At 40.6% G+C, this 17,249-nt stretch overlaps 1 long non-coding RNA gene across 1 annotated transcript in view; it reads right to left on the bottom strand.

Annotated features, from left to right (window-relative positions):
• Nucleotides 1-15,522: 15,522 nt before the first annotated feature.
• LOC138990212 (uncharacterized) overlaps nt 15,523-17,249 on the bottom strand; it is a 44,554-nt gene continuing 42,827 nt past the window's right edge. The window contains exon 4 of the long non-coding RNA XR_011466332.1: nt 15,523-16,490. This is a non-coding gene — a long non-coding RNA (uncharacterized lncRNA). The remainder of the gene's footprint in view (nt 16,491-17,249) is intronic.

Here is a 17,249-nt window from a genome sequence, read left to right as displayed (position 1 = left end):
CTCACTGGCTCCTCTGTCCATGGAATTTTCCAGATAAGAAACTGGAGTGGGTTGCCATTTCGTCCTCCAGGGATCGTCCCAACCCAGGGATTGAACCTGCATCTCTTATGTCTCCAGCATTGGCAGGCAGGTTCTTTACCACCACACCACCTGGGAAGCCCGTCTTCTCTTATGCTTGTGTTTAAAATGCCGAAGGATAGGGTGGGGAAATCATACTCCAAATTAGAGTCAAGAGTGACTTCCCTGAGGGTCCAGTGGCTAAGACTCAGCACTCCCAATCTGGGGGTGGGGGCTGGGTTTGATCCCTGATCAGGGAACTAGATCCCACATGCCACAGCTAAGTGTTTACATGCCTCAACTAAAGATCCCAAAAGATTCCACGTGCTGCAACTAAGACACAGCCAAATAAATAAATAAATAAATAATAAAATTGGGTTAGGAGGAATACATTGGTACAGAACTATCCATCGGCATCTCATCTATTTAAATATATTTTTAAATCTGACCTTTAGTTTCAGAGAGTGAGAGTGTACATGCTTGTCCATGTGAGTATGAGACTGTCCATCTTAGTGTCTGTTCCTTTCAACATTACCTTCAAAAGGCTTAGCCGTTTGGCCTGCTCACCTCTCTTTTTCACACCTTTCCATGAGACTGACTTCTCCTGCCTTCAGGCCCTACCTGCAGAGGATACGATGTGTCTACTTTTAGTAACCAATATGGGACCTTGCACAAAGTAGGCCCTGATTATTGATTTATTGTCTATAAGTGATTGAAGCCTCCGTTTCAAGGCTAGGGTCAGAAGATAAAAAATCTGCCTGCATTGCAGGAGACCTGAATTCGATCCCCGGGTTGGGAAGATCCCTTGGAGGAGGAAATGGCAACGCACTCCAGTATTCTTGCCTGGAGAATCCCATGGACAGAGGAGCCTGGTGGGCTACAGTCCATAGGGTCAGAAAGAGTCAGACACCACTGAGCGATTAATACTTTCTTCTTTCAATAGACGCATAGCATCCATTCTTAGGATGCTGTCTTTTTTTTTAAATATAAATTTATTTATTTTAATTGAGGGTTAATTACTTTACAATATTGTATTGGTTTTGCCATACATCAACATGAATCCACCACGGGTATACACGTGTTCCCCATCCCGAACCCCCCTCCCTCCTCCCTCCCTGTACCATCCCTCTGGGTCATCCTAGTGCACCAGCCCCAAGCAACCAGTATCCTGCATCGAACTTGGACTGTTGATTGGTTTCATATATGATATTATACATGTTTCAATGCTATTCTCCCAAATCATCCCACCCTCTCCCTCTCCCACAGAGTCCAAAAGACTGTTCTATACATCTGTGTCTCTGTTGCTATCTCACATACAGGGTTATCGTTACCATCTTTCTAAATTCCCTATGTATGTGTTAGTATACTGTATTGGTGTTTTTCTTTCTGGCTTACTTCACTCTGTATAATAGGCTCCAGTTTCATCCACCTCATTAGAACTGATTCAAATGAATTCTTTTAATGGCTGAGTAATACTCCATTGTGTATATGTACCACAGCTTTCTTATCCATTCATCTGCTAATGGACATCTAGGTTGCTTTCATGTCCTGGCTATTATAAAGAGTGCTGCGATGAACATTGGGGTACACGTATCTCTTTCAATTCTGGTTTCCTCAGTGTGTATGACCAGCAGTGGGATTGCTGGGTCATAAGGCAGTTCTATTTCCAGTTTTCTAAGGAATCTCCACACTGTTCTCCATAGTGGCTGTACTAGTTTGCATTCCCACCAACAGTGTAAAAGGGTTCCCTTTTCTCCATACCCTCTCCAGCATTTATTGCTTGTAGACTTTTGGATAGCAGCCATTCTGACTGGCGTGAAATGATACCTCATTGTGGTTTTGATTTGCATTTCTCTGATAATGAGTGATGTTGAGCATCTTTTCATGTGTTTGTTAGCCATCTGTATGTCTTCTTTGGAGAAATGTCTATTTAGTTCTTTGGCTTATTTTTTGATTGGGTCGTTTATTTTTCTGGAATTGAGCTGTAGGAGTTGCTTGTATATTTTTGAGATTAGTTGTTTGTCAGTTGCTTCATTTGCTATTATTTTCTCCCATTCTGAAGGCTGTCTTTTCACCTTGCTTATAGTTTCTTTTGTTGCGCAGAAGCTTTTAAGTTTAATTCGGTCCCATTTGTTTATTTTTGCTTTTATTTCCAATATTCTAAGAGGTGGGTCATAGAGGATCCTGCTGTGATTTCTGTCAGAGAGTGTTTGCCTATGTTCTCCTCTAGGAGTTTTATAGTTTCTGGTCTTACGTTTAGATCTTTAATCCATTTTGAGTTTATTTTTGTGTATGGTGTTAGAAAGTGTTCTAGTTTCATTCTTTTACAAGTTGTTGACCAGTTTTCCCAGCACCACGTGTTGAAGAGATTTGTCTTTTTTCCATTGTATATCCTTGCCTCCTTTGTCAAAGATAAGGTGTCCATAGGTGCATGGATTTATCTCTGGGCTTTCTATTTTGTTCCATTGATCTATATTTCTGTCTTTGTGCCAGTACCATACTGTCTTGATGACTGTGGCTTTGTAGTAGAGCCTGAAGTCAGGCAGGTTGATTCCTCCGTTTCATTCTTTCTCAAGATTGCTTTGGCTATTCGAGGTTTTTTGTATTTCCATACAAATTGTGAAATTATTTGTTCTAGCTCTGTGAAAAATACCGTTGGTAGCTTGATAGGGATTGCATTGAATCTATAGATTGCTTTGGGTAGTATACTCATTTTCACTATATTGATTCTTCTGATCCATAAACATGGTATATTTCTCCATCTATAATATCAACATAGAAATACTCCAAAAGGAAAACAAAATATCATACTTTGTAAATGAGATTTAGGAAATACCTAACAGTTCTCTATGAAATTTTCCGTGGTTTATCCTAAATGTAAATAGAACTAGGTCTGGCCACTTAAAGGACATCTCATTAATGATCTCCTTCCCACTTCTGTTTATTTTTATAGATTAGAGTCTCTTACGATCCTCAATCTTGACTTGGTTGTATAATGGGCTAAAGTGAAAGTGAAGTCGCTCAGTCTGGTTGTATAATGGGCTAAACTGAAAGTGAAGTCACTCAGTCATATCCGACTCTTTGCGACCCCATGGACTGTGGCCTGTGCCAGGCTCCTCCATCCATGGGATTTTCCAGGCAAGAGTACTGGAGTGGGTTGCCATTTCCTCCTCCAGGGGATCTTCCCAACTCATGGATTGAACCTGGGTCTCCTGCACTGCAGGCAGATGCTTTACCCTCTGAGACACCAGGGAAGCTCATAATAGGCTAGAACTCTACTAAAGAGTCTTCATGAGTTGCTTCTTATTGTGTAATAATGTAAAATTTACCATTTGATTATTTTAAGTGAGGCTTTCCAGGTGGCACTAGTGGTAAAGAACCCACCTGCCAATGCAGGAGATAATAAGAGACATGTGTTTGATCCATGGGTTGGGAAAATCCTCTGGAGGAGGGCATGGCAACCCATTCCAGTATTCTTACCTGGAGAGTCCCATGGACAGAGGAGGCTGGTGAGCTACAGTCCATGGGGTCGCAAAGAGTCGGACACCACTGAAGCAACTAAACACAGCACATTGTTACCTGAGCAGTTCAGTGGCATTAATACAATCATACTTTGTTATGCCATCATCACCACCATCCGTTTCCAGAACTTCTTTATAATCCCAGGTGGAAACTGTACCCATTAAACCCTAATGTCCCTTTCCCTTCCCCCCAGCCCCTAGCCACCATCATTCTACTTGCTGTCTATATTCGACTATTTTGAGTACCTCAAACAAGTGGACCATACAATATTTGTCCTCTTGTGTCTGGCTTATTACACTTAGCATTATTTCCTCAGGCGCATCCATGTTGTAATATATGTCAGAATTTCATTCCTTTTTTAAGACTGATTAATGATTCATTGGAGAAGGCAATGGCACCCCACTCCAGTACTCTTGCCTGGAAAATCCCATGGACAGAGGAGCCTGGTAGGCTGCAGACCATGGGGTCATGAAGAGTCGGACACGACTGAGCGACTTCACTTTCATTTTTCCCTTTCATGCATTGGAGAAGGAAATGGCAACCCACTCCAGTATTCTTGCCTGGAGAATCCCAGGGACGGGGGAGCCTGGTGGGCCATCTATGGGGTCACACAGAGTCGGACACGACTGAAGCGACTTAGCAGCAATGATTCATTATATGTGTATACCGGGCTTCCATGGTAGCTCAGCTGGTAAAGAATCTGCCTGCAATGCAGGAGACCCTGGTTTGATTCCTGGGTCAGGAAGATTCCCTGGGGAAGAGATATGCTGCTCACTCCAGTATTCCTGGGCTTCCCTGGTGGCTCAGATGGTAAAGAATCTACCTGCAATGTGGGAGACCTGGGTTTGATCCCTGGGTTGGGAAGAGGAAGGCATGGCAACCCAGTCCAGTATTCTTGCCTGGAGAATCCCCATGGGCAGAGGAGCCTGGCGAGTTGCAGTCCATGGGGTCAGCAAGACTGAGCTACTAAGCACAGCACACATATGTATATACCACACTTAGTTTATCCATTCATCCATCAGTGGATGTTTGGGTTGTTTTCTCCTGGGCTCTTTTATTTAATCTTCAGAATTAATACCCATGGTGGAACTGAATATCAAAGTTGACTCTGTCACTTATACAGAAACTGACTTGGCCACATTGAATTTCCCTTTTGCATATCAATTTTCTCATTTGTAAAATGGAAATGAAATTACTCATCTCACTGGACTAGAGTGCCTTCCAGATAGTCAGTGTTCAATAAATGACAGCTAGAAACATAATGATTCATGTTGCTAGTCAGAAATTAAAAAGTCTTTTTCATAAATTTCAGAAGTCCTGACTAATGTGTGCAATGTAGTCCCCCTTTATGAAAAAGTCATCTTAGGTCATGTACATATGGCATATCCAAAAGGTATTTTTGGCTTCTAAAATACTCAAATCAATAATGGAAGACAAATAATTTGTGAAACATGTACTTTTTATTCTACCCACTATCTATTTGCCAGCCTCAGAGAGGTTAAAATGTCAGTTCAAAGGGTTCCATTTTAAGGACTACCAAAGACTTGTCTTGGAGAAGGAAATGGCAACCCACTCCAGTGTTCTTGCTTGGAGAATCCCAGGGATGGGGTAGCCTGGTGGGCTGCCGTCTCTGTGGTCACACAGAGTCGGACACGACTGAAGTGACTTAGCAGAAAGACTTGTCTCTTTAGGTAAAAAAAATGTTTCATTTTGTTTAGCAGACAAATAAGTAAAGTGATATCTTTAAGGAATGTGGACCTAATAACTTATTAGAAATAAAAGTATCTTCAGAGTCAACTAAAACTAATTCTCAGAGTGAGCATCTGGGAAAATAAATAGCTAAAATTTTCAAGAGAATTTTTAATAAGCTTTCCTAAAAATCTCAATTTAGATTTCCTCTAAAACCAAATATTAATATTGACCATAAAGAAGTTTTAAATATGCTTTATGATTTTAGTAACTAAAGTTTTTTCATAAACATTTTTCTTATTATGGAAAATTTGAACATACAAAAAAGACAAAATATGTATTTCTGGTCTTTTTCCCTAAGTATAGTTTTTTAGAGGGGCAAGGAGGAATAAACGTAGTGAGTGGTTCTCTGTATCCAATTTTATATCCTTTTTTACTTAACCTTGTAATACAATACCTTACATAGGATTTTTCCTAAGTGATGAGAAACTATGAACACATTTTTTTCTTTGAACATTTTTTCTTCAAACTATGAACACATTAGTTAGTGAACACACTAATTAATCATTCATTCTTAATCCTTTTCTGCTGCTACTGCTGCTGCTGCTGCTAAGTCGCTTCAGTTGTGTCTGACTCTGTGCTACCCCATAGACAGCAGCCCACCAGGCTCTGCTGTCCCTGGGATTCTCCAGGCAAGAACACTGGAGTGGGTTACCATTTCCTTCTCCAATGCATGAAAGTGGAAAGTGAAAATTGAAAGTGAAGTCGCTCAGTTGTGTCTGACTCTTAGCCAAATTATTTCAAAAGAGGAAGTATAGCAAAGCAATTAAGAATATGAACTTAAGCCAAATTTCTGGGTTCAGATCCTCAACCCCAGAAGTTGTTAGCATAAGCTTGAGTAGGTTACTTCTCTATTTCAGTTTCTTCACTGAAAAATGGAAATATTAACAGAGTACCTACTGCAGATGGTGACTGCAGCCATGAAATTAAAAGACGCTTACTCCTTGGAAGGAAAGTTATGACCAACCTAGATAGCATATTGAAAAGCAGAGACATTACTTTGCCAACAAAGGTCCATCTAGTCAAGGCTATGGTTTTTCCTGTGGTCATGTATGGATGTGAGAGTTGGACTGTGAAGAAGGCTGAGTGATGAAGACCTGATGCTTTTGAACTGTGGTGTTGGAGAAGACTCTTGAGAGTCCCTTGGACTGCAAGGAGATCCAACCAGTCCATTCTGAAGGAGATCAGCCCTGGGTGTTCTTTGGAAGGAATGATGCTAAAGCTGAAACTCCAGTACTTTGGCCACCTCATGCGAAGAGTTGACTCATTGGAAAAGACTCTGATGCTGGGAGGGATTGGGGGCAGGAGGAGAATGGGAAAACAGAGGATGAGATGGCTGGATGGCATCACTGACTTGATGGATGTGAGTCCGAGTGAACTCCAGGAGTTGGAGATGGACAGGGAGGCCTGGCGTGCTGCGATTCATGGGGTCGCAAAGAGTCGGACACGACTGAGTGACTGAACTGAACTGAACTGAACCTGTTAAGGTTGGTATAAGGATTAAATTTGTTAATCTTTAATACATTGAATACATATAAAATACCTAAATAGTGTCTCACATATGCTAAGCATTCTATAAATATTACTTTTTAGCTCTTAAAAATCTTTGATATCATATACTAAAAACTGAAATTGTAAAGCAAGATAAATGTAATTGACTAACTAAATTTAAAATCTTGTAACATTATTTGTAGATAATATTTATAATGCTTTCTAAGCTTAAATTTTAATATCATCTATAAAGCAGTATTATTAGACTTCTAATCACCAATTTTAAATTTATGGACTAAATTTGTAACTATTTTTTACTTGTCAAAGGGATATATATCTTCACTGAAAAATATGAGTTGTCAGATCTTCTAATGAAAAGCACTTAAAAGTACAAGTGAAAATCAATAGAATTTAAATTTTAATTCTACAGTTTCACTAGCCACTTGGTCACACGAGCCAGCTCAATAGCCATATGTATAGTGGCTACTGTATTGGAAAGCACTGATATAGAACATTTCCATCATTGCAGAAAGTTCAATTGGACAGAGCTGTGGTACATCTTTCAGCAAAAGTAGACTTTGCATTATGGGTCTATTTAGGAGTAATGTGCTTTTGCCCCAATTTTATTCAACTAATGAAGCAAGTTTTAGTAATTAAAATGTTTTCTAATATTATACAAACTTAATATCATTTGAGAACACCATCAGTCATCTATGCTAAGATTAAGTGCAAGAAAAGCAATATGTGACTGTGATATACATGTTTTATTTAACTTTACTTTCTGCATTAAGTGAAAAGCTACTCTCACCATACTACCATACATCTTTTAATATACTTAACTTACAGGATTAAACACAGCTTAAAAAAAACGTTTTATAAAGAGAAATTATAATTTCCTCAGAATTAAAGACACTAATACAGCAAACCTCCCTGAATCTATCACTGAGCTTCAATAATTGTCAGTTAATGACCTATCTTTTCTCATCTGTAACCTACCGGCTCTCACCCTCCACCTTCCACTGGATGATTTTAGAGCACATTTCAGACGTTATTTCATTTTCCTCTGTAAACATTCTTTTTAATTTGAAAATATTTATTTAATTTCTTGGCTGCACTGGATCTTAGCTGTGACACGAGGGGTCTTTCGGTTGTGGTGTGCAGGACCCAGTCTCCCTACCAGTGATCAAACCTGGGGCCCCTGCGTCAGGAGCTTGGAGTCCCAATCACTGGACCACCAGGGAAGTCCCTCTGTAAACATTTTAATATATATCTTTAAAACATAAGAAACATTGACAGACTTTATTTTCTTGGGATCCAAAATCACTGCAGATGGTGACTGCAGTCACAAAATTGAAAGACACTTGCTCCTTGGAAGAAAAGCTATGACCAACCTAGATAGCATATTAAAAATCAGAGACATTACTTTGCCAACAAAGGTCCATTCAGTCAAAGCTGTGGTTTTTCCAGTAATCATGTATGGAAGTGAGAGTTGGACCATAAAGAAGGCTAAGCACCGGAGAATTGATGCTTTTGAACTGTGGTGTTGGAGGAGACTCTTAAGAATCCCATGGACTGCAAGGAGATTAAACCAGTCAATCCTAAAGGAAATCAGTCCTGAATATTCATTGGAAGGACTGATGCTGAAGCCGAAGCTTTGACCAATAGTTTGGCCACCTGATGCACCTCAATGGAAAAGACCCTGATGCTAGGAAAGACTGAAGGCAGGAGGAGAAGGGGACGACAGAGGATGAGATGGTTGGTTGGCATCACCATCTCAGTAGACACGAGTTTGAACAAGCTCAGGGAGATGGTAAAGGACAGGGAAGCCTGGCATGCTGCAGTCCATGGGTTGCAAAGAGTTGGACACGACTAAGCAACTGAACAACGGAAAAAGATAAGATGCTGGAGGAGGAAATGGCAACCCACACCAGTATTCTTGCCTGAGAAATCCCATGAACAGAGGAGCCTGGCAGGGCAACAGTCCATGGAGTCATAAAATGTTGGACATGACTGAGCAGCTAAAGCAACAAACAAAAGGTAAGAACTCTTTCTGTTTATTTGTAATATTTCATTTTGTCTTTAATTTTTTATTTTATTGATATAATTGACCTCAAGCACTGTATGAGTTTAAGGTATACAGCTTAAGGGCTTGGCTTACATATATGTGAAATGATTACCACATAAGTAAGAACTCTTTTTTAAACATAATCACAATATCCATTTACAGAGCTAAAAACAAAGAAGCCTAGCAGTAATTTTTAACATAATTAAATATAGTCATTAAACAAAAATAAACAAAAAAGGGCCAGTCACTGTTTCTGACTTTAAAAGCAAATTTCAAGGTTAGGAAGCCCATGTGATGTTGTCATCAGTTCAAGGTCACTGATTATTTGGTGTCAGAGAGACTATGGATCAATATTCAGGAAATGAGAGCAGTATGTTTTATCTTTTATTTGCAACAACAACAGCTTTGTAAACAAACTCAAAAATGACCAATAAAAACAAAAGTACTTTAGGCTATCCAATTATTCAAAATAGGCCAAATAATCCTAACAATAAAAACAAGTTACTCCCTTACACCAGTTAGGATAGCTACTGTAAAAAAAAAAAAAAAAAGATCAAACCAGTCAGACTGCAAGGTGATCAAACCAGTCAATCCTAAAGGAAACCAGTCCTGAATATTCATTGGAAGGACTGATGCTGAAGCTGAAACTCCAATACTTTGGCCACCTGATACGAAGAACTGACTCATTGGAAAAGACCCTGATGGTGGGGAAGATTGAAGGCAGGAGGAGAAGTGAACAACAGAGGATGAAATGGTTTGATGGCATCACCGACTTGATGGATGTGGGTTTGAGCAGGCTCCAGTAGCTGGTGATGGACACGAAAGCCTGGTGCTGCAGTCCTTGGGGTCACACATGACTGAGCGACTGAACTGAACTGAACTGAACTGAACTATGAAAAAAAGAATTGAAAAAAAAGGGGGCTTGGTGCCTCAGTGGTAAAGAATGGTAAAGAATCTGCCTGCAATGCAGGAGACATGAGTTTGATCCCTGAATCAAGAAGATCCCCTGGAGAAGGAAATGGCCACCCACTCCAGTATTCTTGCCTGGGAAATCCCATGGACAGAGGAGCCTAGCAGGCTACAGTCCATGGGATATCAAGAGTTGGACACAACTTAGCAGCTCAACAACAACTATCAAAAAAAGAAAAACCCAACAAGTGTTGGTAAGAAATTGGAGAAATTGGAACCCTTCCACTGTCAGTAAGAATGTAAAATGATACAGCTGTTGTGGAAAGTAACATGACATTTCTTTCAAAAAAATTAAAAACAGAGCTAGCCTATGATCCAGCAATTCCACCTCTAGGTATATACTCAAAATAATTAAAAGCAGAACCTCAAAAAGATATTTGTACATCCATGTTCATCACAGCATTATTCAAAATAGCTAAACCATGGAAGCACCCCAAGTGTCCATGGATGAATGAAGTGGATAAGGAAAAGGTGGTATACATGTACAGTGAAATATTATTCAGCCTTAAAAAGAAAGGAAATTCTGAAATGTGCTACAACATGGATAAACATCACAGACATTGTGCTAAGTCAATAACTGGTCACAAAAAAGCACACACTGTATGATTCCAGTTACATGGGGTACTCAGAGTAGTCAAAATCGTACTGACAGAAAGTAGAATGGTGGTTGCCAGGACCTGGGGAAAGGGATAGTGTTACAGTTTTGCAAGATAAAAAGAATTCTGGAGGTGGAAGTTAGTGACAATTGGCAATTATAGGAATGGACTCAATAGCACTGAACTATGACTTCCCTGGTGGCTCAGATGGTAAAGCACATGCCCACAATGTGGGAGACTCAGGTTCGATCCCTGGGTCAGGAAGATCCCCTGGAGAAGGCAATGGCAACCCACTCCAGTACTCTTGCCTGGAAAATCCCATGGATGGAGGAGTGTGGTAGGCTACAGTCCATGGGGTCACAAAGAGTTGGACACGACTAAGTGACTTCATTTTCTTCTCTCTATACAGTTTTCAGGCTTCCCTGGTAATTCAGCTGGTAAAGAATCCACCTGCAATGCACGAGACCCTGGTTTGATTCCTGGGTCAGAAAGATCCCCTGGACAAGGAATATTGGCTACCCACTCCAGTATTCTTGGGCTTTCCTGTTGGCTTAGATGGTGAAGAATCTGCCTACAATGCAGGAGACCTGGGTTTAATCTCTGGCTTGGGAAGATCCTCTGGAGGAGGGAATGGCTACCCACTCCAGTATTCTTGTCTGGAGAATCCCATGGACAGAGGAGCCTGGTGAGCTACAGTCCACGGGGTTGCAGAGTCGGACACGACTGAGCAACTAAGCGCAGTGCACATACAGTTTAAAATGATTGATGGGGATTTCCCTGGTAGTCCAGTGACTGAGACTCCATGTCCCCGTGCAGGAGGCCTGGGTTCAATCCCTGGTCGAGGAACTAGATCCCACATACTGCCACTAAGACCCAGCGCATCCAAATAAATAATATATATATATTTTTAAATGACAATTAAGATGGTAAATTTTATGTTACTTGTATTTTACCACACACAAAAAAGGATTGGAAAAACACCACACACTACACTTCTGCTCTTTGTAACAGAAGACAAACTTTGCATAAAGGGTGAAGCAAAATAGATTAGTAAATATTTTACACATGTATTTGCAAATCTACCATACACAAATACAGGATTGATTCCTATATATCTTGTAGAAGAACAATATTATTCACATAGGAACTCATTTTTGCTCAGAGTTTTTATAATTTTATGTTATATAAATAGTTAATAGTAAAAATATGCAGAAAACATAAAAAGTTGATGATAAAAGCTTGCTCTGGCAGAAGGAAATAAGTTGTTTGACTCAGCTAAAACATTCTACTCCCAGGCCACAAGTAAGAAACAGAAAATGCACTGTGAGACATTCAACGTGTTTAGCAAAGAGATTCAGATACAGGGATGAATACACAAGACATGCTATCATTCAGATTGAGGTGTTGGATTTACTGAATTCACTGGGGCTTCCCTGGTGGCTCAGACAGTAAAGACTCCACCTGCAATGTCGGAAAGTCTTGTTCCATCCTTGGGTCGGGAAGATCCTCTGGAGAGGGAATGGAAACCCGCTCCAGTATTCTTGCCTGGAGAATTCCATGCATAGAAGAGCCTGGCAGATTACAGTCCATGAGATCACAAATAGTCAGACACAGCTGAGTAACTAACACACTTTTAGGAAATTTGGTAGCCATTGTTGGATTTTATAATAAAGCGAAAGACAAAGGAAAGGCCAAAGAATCAAGGGTACAGGAAAAACAACAAAACTTTAAAAACACAGGAAACGTTGCTAAATACAGACCTAGTTGATCCTGATGTGTAAATTTGAGTTACATTTAATATTTTAACTTTTTAAAGTCTGCAGGCCTTCATACATTGGACTATAAGAACTCTGAGATCCTGTCCACCTGTAAGTTTAATTTTCTAAGTTTCAGTTGCCTTTTGAAATTTTAATTTGCATTCTAACCCTTCTTACCAGGGAAATAGCCTCTAGAATTTTAATTTTTTTTTAACTCAATCTTTCAGGAGTATATCCAGGCATTCTTTCTTTTATGGAGTACCCACAACAGTATTTGTAGGTACTAAACAACAATAATAATGTTTATGACATTGTGGTGTATAGTGTGTTAGTCGCTCACCTTTGCAACCTCATGGACTGTATATCCCATCAAGCCCCTCTGTCCATGTAATTCTCTGGGCAAGAATACTAGAGTAGGTAGTCAGTCCTTCTCCAGGGCATCTTTCAGACCCAGGGATCGAACCCAGGTCTCCTGCATTGCACACCGATTCTTTACTGTCTGAGTCACCAGGGAAGCCATGGTATATAGTGAGATTACAAAAAAGAATTAGATACCTTGTCTGCCCTCAAGGAGCTTACTATCCATATAGCAAAAGTAGAGAGGTGAGCAGGTAATTCCTTTATTTCAAAGGATAAGGAGGAGTGAGGTTAGGAAGTAGGCTAAAGATGTTCCCAGTGGGAGGAATTTTGAAAGTGCCCAAGTAAAACCTGAGAAACAAGAATGTGCAGTGCCTGCAGAAATTGCAGGTGGTTAAATATACTTGGGGAGAAGGATGGTGAGTGATTGGGCGCTATGGTTAGGAGAGGCCACATAATTAAGGACTCTATTTGGCATGCTAAGGAACTTGGACTTTATCCTGGAGGCAAGGAGAAGTCAATTAAGGACTCCAGTGAGGAATGTGACAAGATAAAGTATGGGTTTACAATTAATCTGAGGATCAGGTGGACGTGTGTTCAGACTATTAGAGGCACGTAGGGTAACTGGAGGGCTTCCCAGGTGGCACTAGTAGCAAAGAACCCGCCTGCCAATGCAGGAGACGTAAGAGACTTGGGTTCAATCCCTCGGTAGGGGAGAACCTCAGGAGGAAGGGAATGGCTACCCACTCCAGTATTCTTGAGAATCCCATGGACAGAGGAGCCTGACGACGGGCTTTGGTTCATAGGATCACAAAGAGCTGGACACAGCTTCACACACACACGCAGGGCAACTGAAAGAGTGTTACAGTAATCCTGGCAGGAGTCATGCTGCCCTGGGCCACAGCAAGGACAGGGGGCTCTCAGAGACAGGGATAAAGCCCGGAGATACTGAGGAGGTAGCATTGTCTAAATGTGGTGAAGATAAACACCCCCAGGAAACTGCTTGGTCTGGAAAGGGATCAAGCAGATAGTTTAGTAACATTTTCCAGGTAGTGTTTTCTTGCTTAGTCAGGTGTGAAACCCACCAGTGCAGAGTGTCCCTCAAAGAAAAGAGAAGAGAGAGGATGGCAGGAGAGGGCCAAGGGGTGCCTTTGGTTAAAAATCAGAGCTATGACTGTTCACCTGCCAAAGAAAGAGAACCAGCGGGGAGGGAGACGCTGGGGGAGTTGAGATCGTAGCCTTTATCTGGCAGGGAAATGACTCTCAGTGGGAGCAGAGTCTCAGTTCTGAGATCAGAACTGAAGAAGAAAGTGTAGGAACATAGACACTGACAGGTGGGCATGGAGGGAAAGGGACAAGGTTGAAGAAATTCTTCCTTCTCCCCTTTCACCACCACTGCCCCTGCCCCAGACCTGTCCGTCTCAAGCAGGTGATGAGAGACGGCTGGTGAGAGAAAGATAAAGAAAGATCAAGAGCCCTATTCAGGGAAGAAGCTGTGTGTTTGTCCTGGTACTAATGGGCACGCTGAGTTATTTTCTTCCCAGCATGGTTGCCAGATTTAGCAAATAAAAATACAAGACACCCAGCTAAATTTGAATTTCAGACAAGTGATGGACATCTTTTTAGTATGTCTCATGCAATATTTGGATACACAAACTTATTGAAAGTTATTCTCAATACTAACTTTTAAAAATTGTTCATTGGTTTTATAAAATTTAACTGGGCATTCTGTGTATTACCTGATAACCCTATCTAAGAGCTTGAAACATGAGATGTGAGGCTGATGACCTAACACTTAAAGTTAAGGTTGAGGTTCACTATGAAAGTCCTCTTCAGTAATTAATACTTACTTGCTTTATAAGCATGACTCAGTGTCAGCAGCAGACAAACACATGCTTGCAATGCAACAATAACTGCAGGCAAGACTGGTTAGCATGTGACTGCTAAGCTGTTTCTTTCCCACCTGCTCCTGATCCATTTCCAGAAACATCCCCCTTTATCTCTAACTCTGGGAATCAGTGTTTCCTAACAAGTGAATCATCTGTTATGTTTCTGTTATCCAAATTTGAAAAAAAAAATTAATCATTTCTTTTATGCTACCCTAAACTAGCTACCCTGACATTAGCTAAAAGTAGGGTAACCAACTGTCCAGGTTTGCCCAGAAGTGCAGTTTTCCAGGATTGAGGATTTTCCTTTTTTTAATATATATTTATTTTTATTTACTTGGCTACACTGGGTCTTTGTTGCGGCATGCAGACTCTTAGCTGTGGCATGTGGAATCCAATTCCCTGACCAGGGATTGAACCTGTGCCCCCTGCATTGGGAGTGCGGAATCTTGGCCACTGGACAATCAGGGAAGTCCTAGATTTTCCATTTTAACACTAGAAATATCCCAGGCCAAGCAGGATCTACCTTGACCACGGTAGATGCCTTTAAGCCAGTGATGTCTCCATGTTGATTATGAAACTTTCATTCTCATAGGAGAATTATAATTTTTCTCTTCCAAAAACGTTATTGTCATTATGTAAATTCTCTTTTATATAAAAAGTAAGAATTTATAAGAAAAAAGTTACATTTTTATGTATTATGCCATATTACATTTTGTGATGTCGTAAGAACTTTCCTTAGGACATTCTTACTGAAAAAGTAGGTCAATTGTAAGACTATATTTATTTCCATGTTAATTAGCTGTGCCATTTTTAAATGATTGGGCCAAGGAAAGAGTTGATCCTTATATATAGGTTGACTTCATCCCTTATATATCAATTTGGAGATATTCTGTGATTCACTATGGTTTTTCCAGTGGTCATGTATGGATGTGAGAGTTGGACTGTGAAGAAAGCTGAGCGCCAAAGAATTGATGCTTTTGAACTGTGGTGTTGGAGAAGACTCTTGAGACTCCCTTGGACTGCAAGGAGATCCAACCAGTCCATTCTGAAGGAGATCAGCCCTGGGTGTTCTTTGGAAGGACTGATGCTAAAGCTGAAACTCCAGTACTTTGGCTACCTCATGCGAAGAGTTGACTCATTGGAAAAGACTCTGATGCTAGGAGGGATTGAGGACAGGAGGAAAAGGGGACGACAGAGGATGAGATGGCTGGATGGCATCACCGACTCAACGGACGTGAGTTTGAGTGAACTCTGGGAGTTGGTGATGGACAGGGAGGCCTGGCGTGCTGCAATTCATGGGGTCGCAAAGAGTCGGACATGACTGAGCGACTGAACTGAACTGAACTGAACTGTGATTCACGAATAATACAGGATGACAAAATACATACATACGTGTGTGTGTATGTATATATATATTTGTGTACCAACTGCAGAATAAAAATGACTGGCTACCTGTCTTACTTTCAGAGCTCAAAAATCTTAGTTTTGTACCTTGAAGTAAATTAACCTCAAGTTCAAGGAAACTTGCATTCCATTGGTTCAAACATATCTTTACTCAGGGCAAAATGAAGACAGCATAATTTTGGAGTCATGTTTAGATCAATTAAACCTTCATTATGATGGCAATGTTAAGGTCCTGGTTTACAGTTGTCGAAGAAGCTAGCTGCCAAAGCAATACCCATTCTCCTCATCTGACTTAATAACAAAACTTTGATTTTATTCCAGGTAGCTTTATGACCAACTAAAGAAGTCCTTTCACAGCCCCCAACACAGCCAGACATGGAATTCAGAAAGGATCCTTAATAGAGGAACAGTCAGCTTGCTAGCACCCTCTTACTTTCTCTTCTTTCTTTTGCTTCCTATCTGGAACTCAGACATGGTGGCCAGAGCTTCAGCAGCCATCTTGGACCATGAGAAAACCTTGAAGATGAAAGCCTGCGACAAAAGGCAGAGTAGGAATATAGGAACAAGCTGGGTCTTGGATGACTCTGGCATTCCCCTATGACATCTCAAGTATCCATCCTCAAAGTTCTTTTACCTAAGAGAAAAGCAGTTAAAGGATTTGATATTTTTTGACTTCTCTGGTGGTCCAATGGTTAAGAATCTGCCTGTTAATGCAAAGGATATAGGTTCTATTCCCGGTCCAAGAAAATTCCACATGCCGTGGAGCAACTAAGCCATTGCACCACAACTACTGAGCCTGTGGGCCTGGAGCCCTGGCTCTGCAACAAGAGTTGCCGCAGCAATGAGAAGCCCACGGATCACAGCTAGAGAGCAGCTTCTGCCCAAACACAGCAGTGAAGCTTCAGCGGAACCAAAAATAATTTTTTTTAAAAAGAATTTGTTATTTTTGTTGGTTGTTACTAGCTGCCAAATGTTAATCCCATCTGATACAACTGTTATATAAGAATATGACTAAAGGTGATGAAACCCCATTAACAGAGGAGACTGGTGGCCTACAGTCCATGGGATCACAAAAGAGTTGGATACTGCTTAGCAACTAAACAACAATAACAAATTGTCTGGATTAGTAATAACTGTAAAACTCATCGAGTGCTTGCTCTGTGCCAGTTTCTAGAATACTTACTATACATTATTTCATCTAATCCTATAAGAACTCTGTGGAGTATCATATATACTCCATTCTTCATATGAAGAAACTGAGCTCAGAAATGTTAAATAACTTGCCTAATATTAGGAACTAGAAAGTAAAGCTGCTAGGACTCAACCTGAGACAGGCTGACAAGAGATCTCTAGCTCTACATTTCCCAAAGGTGAAAGGAATGCAATCCAGGTA

This window comes from Bos mutus, chromosome 12, assembly GCF_027580195.1.
Source record: "Bos mutus isolate GX-2022 chromosome 12, NWIPB_WYAK_1.1, whole genome shotgun sequence".
In the NCBI taxonomy this organism is placed as follows: domain Eukaryota; kingdom Metazoa; phylum Chordata; class Mammalia; order Artiodactyla; family Bovidae; genus Bos; species Bos mutus.
Note: the sequence above shows the minus strand (reverse complement) of the source record. Positions and strands in the feature narration are given on the sequence as shown.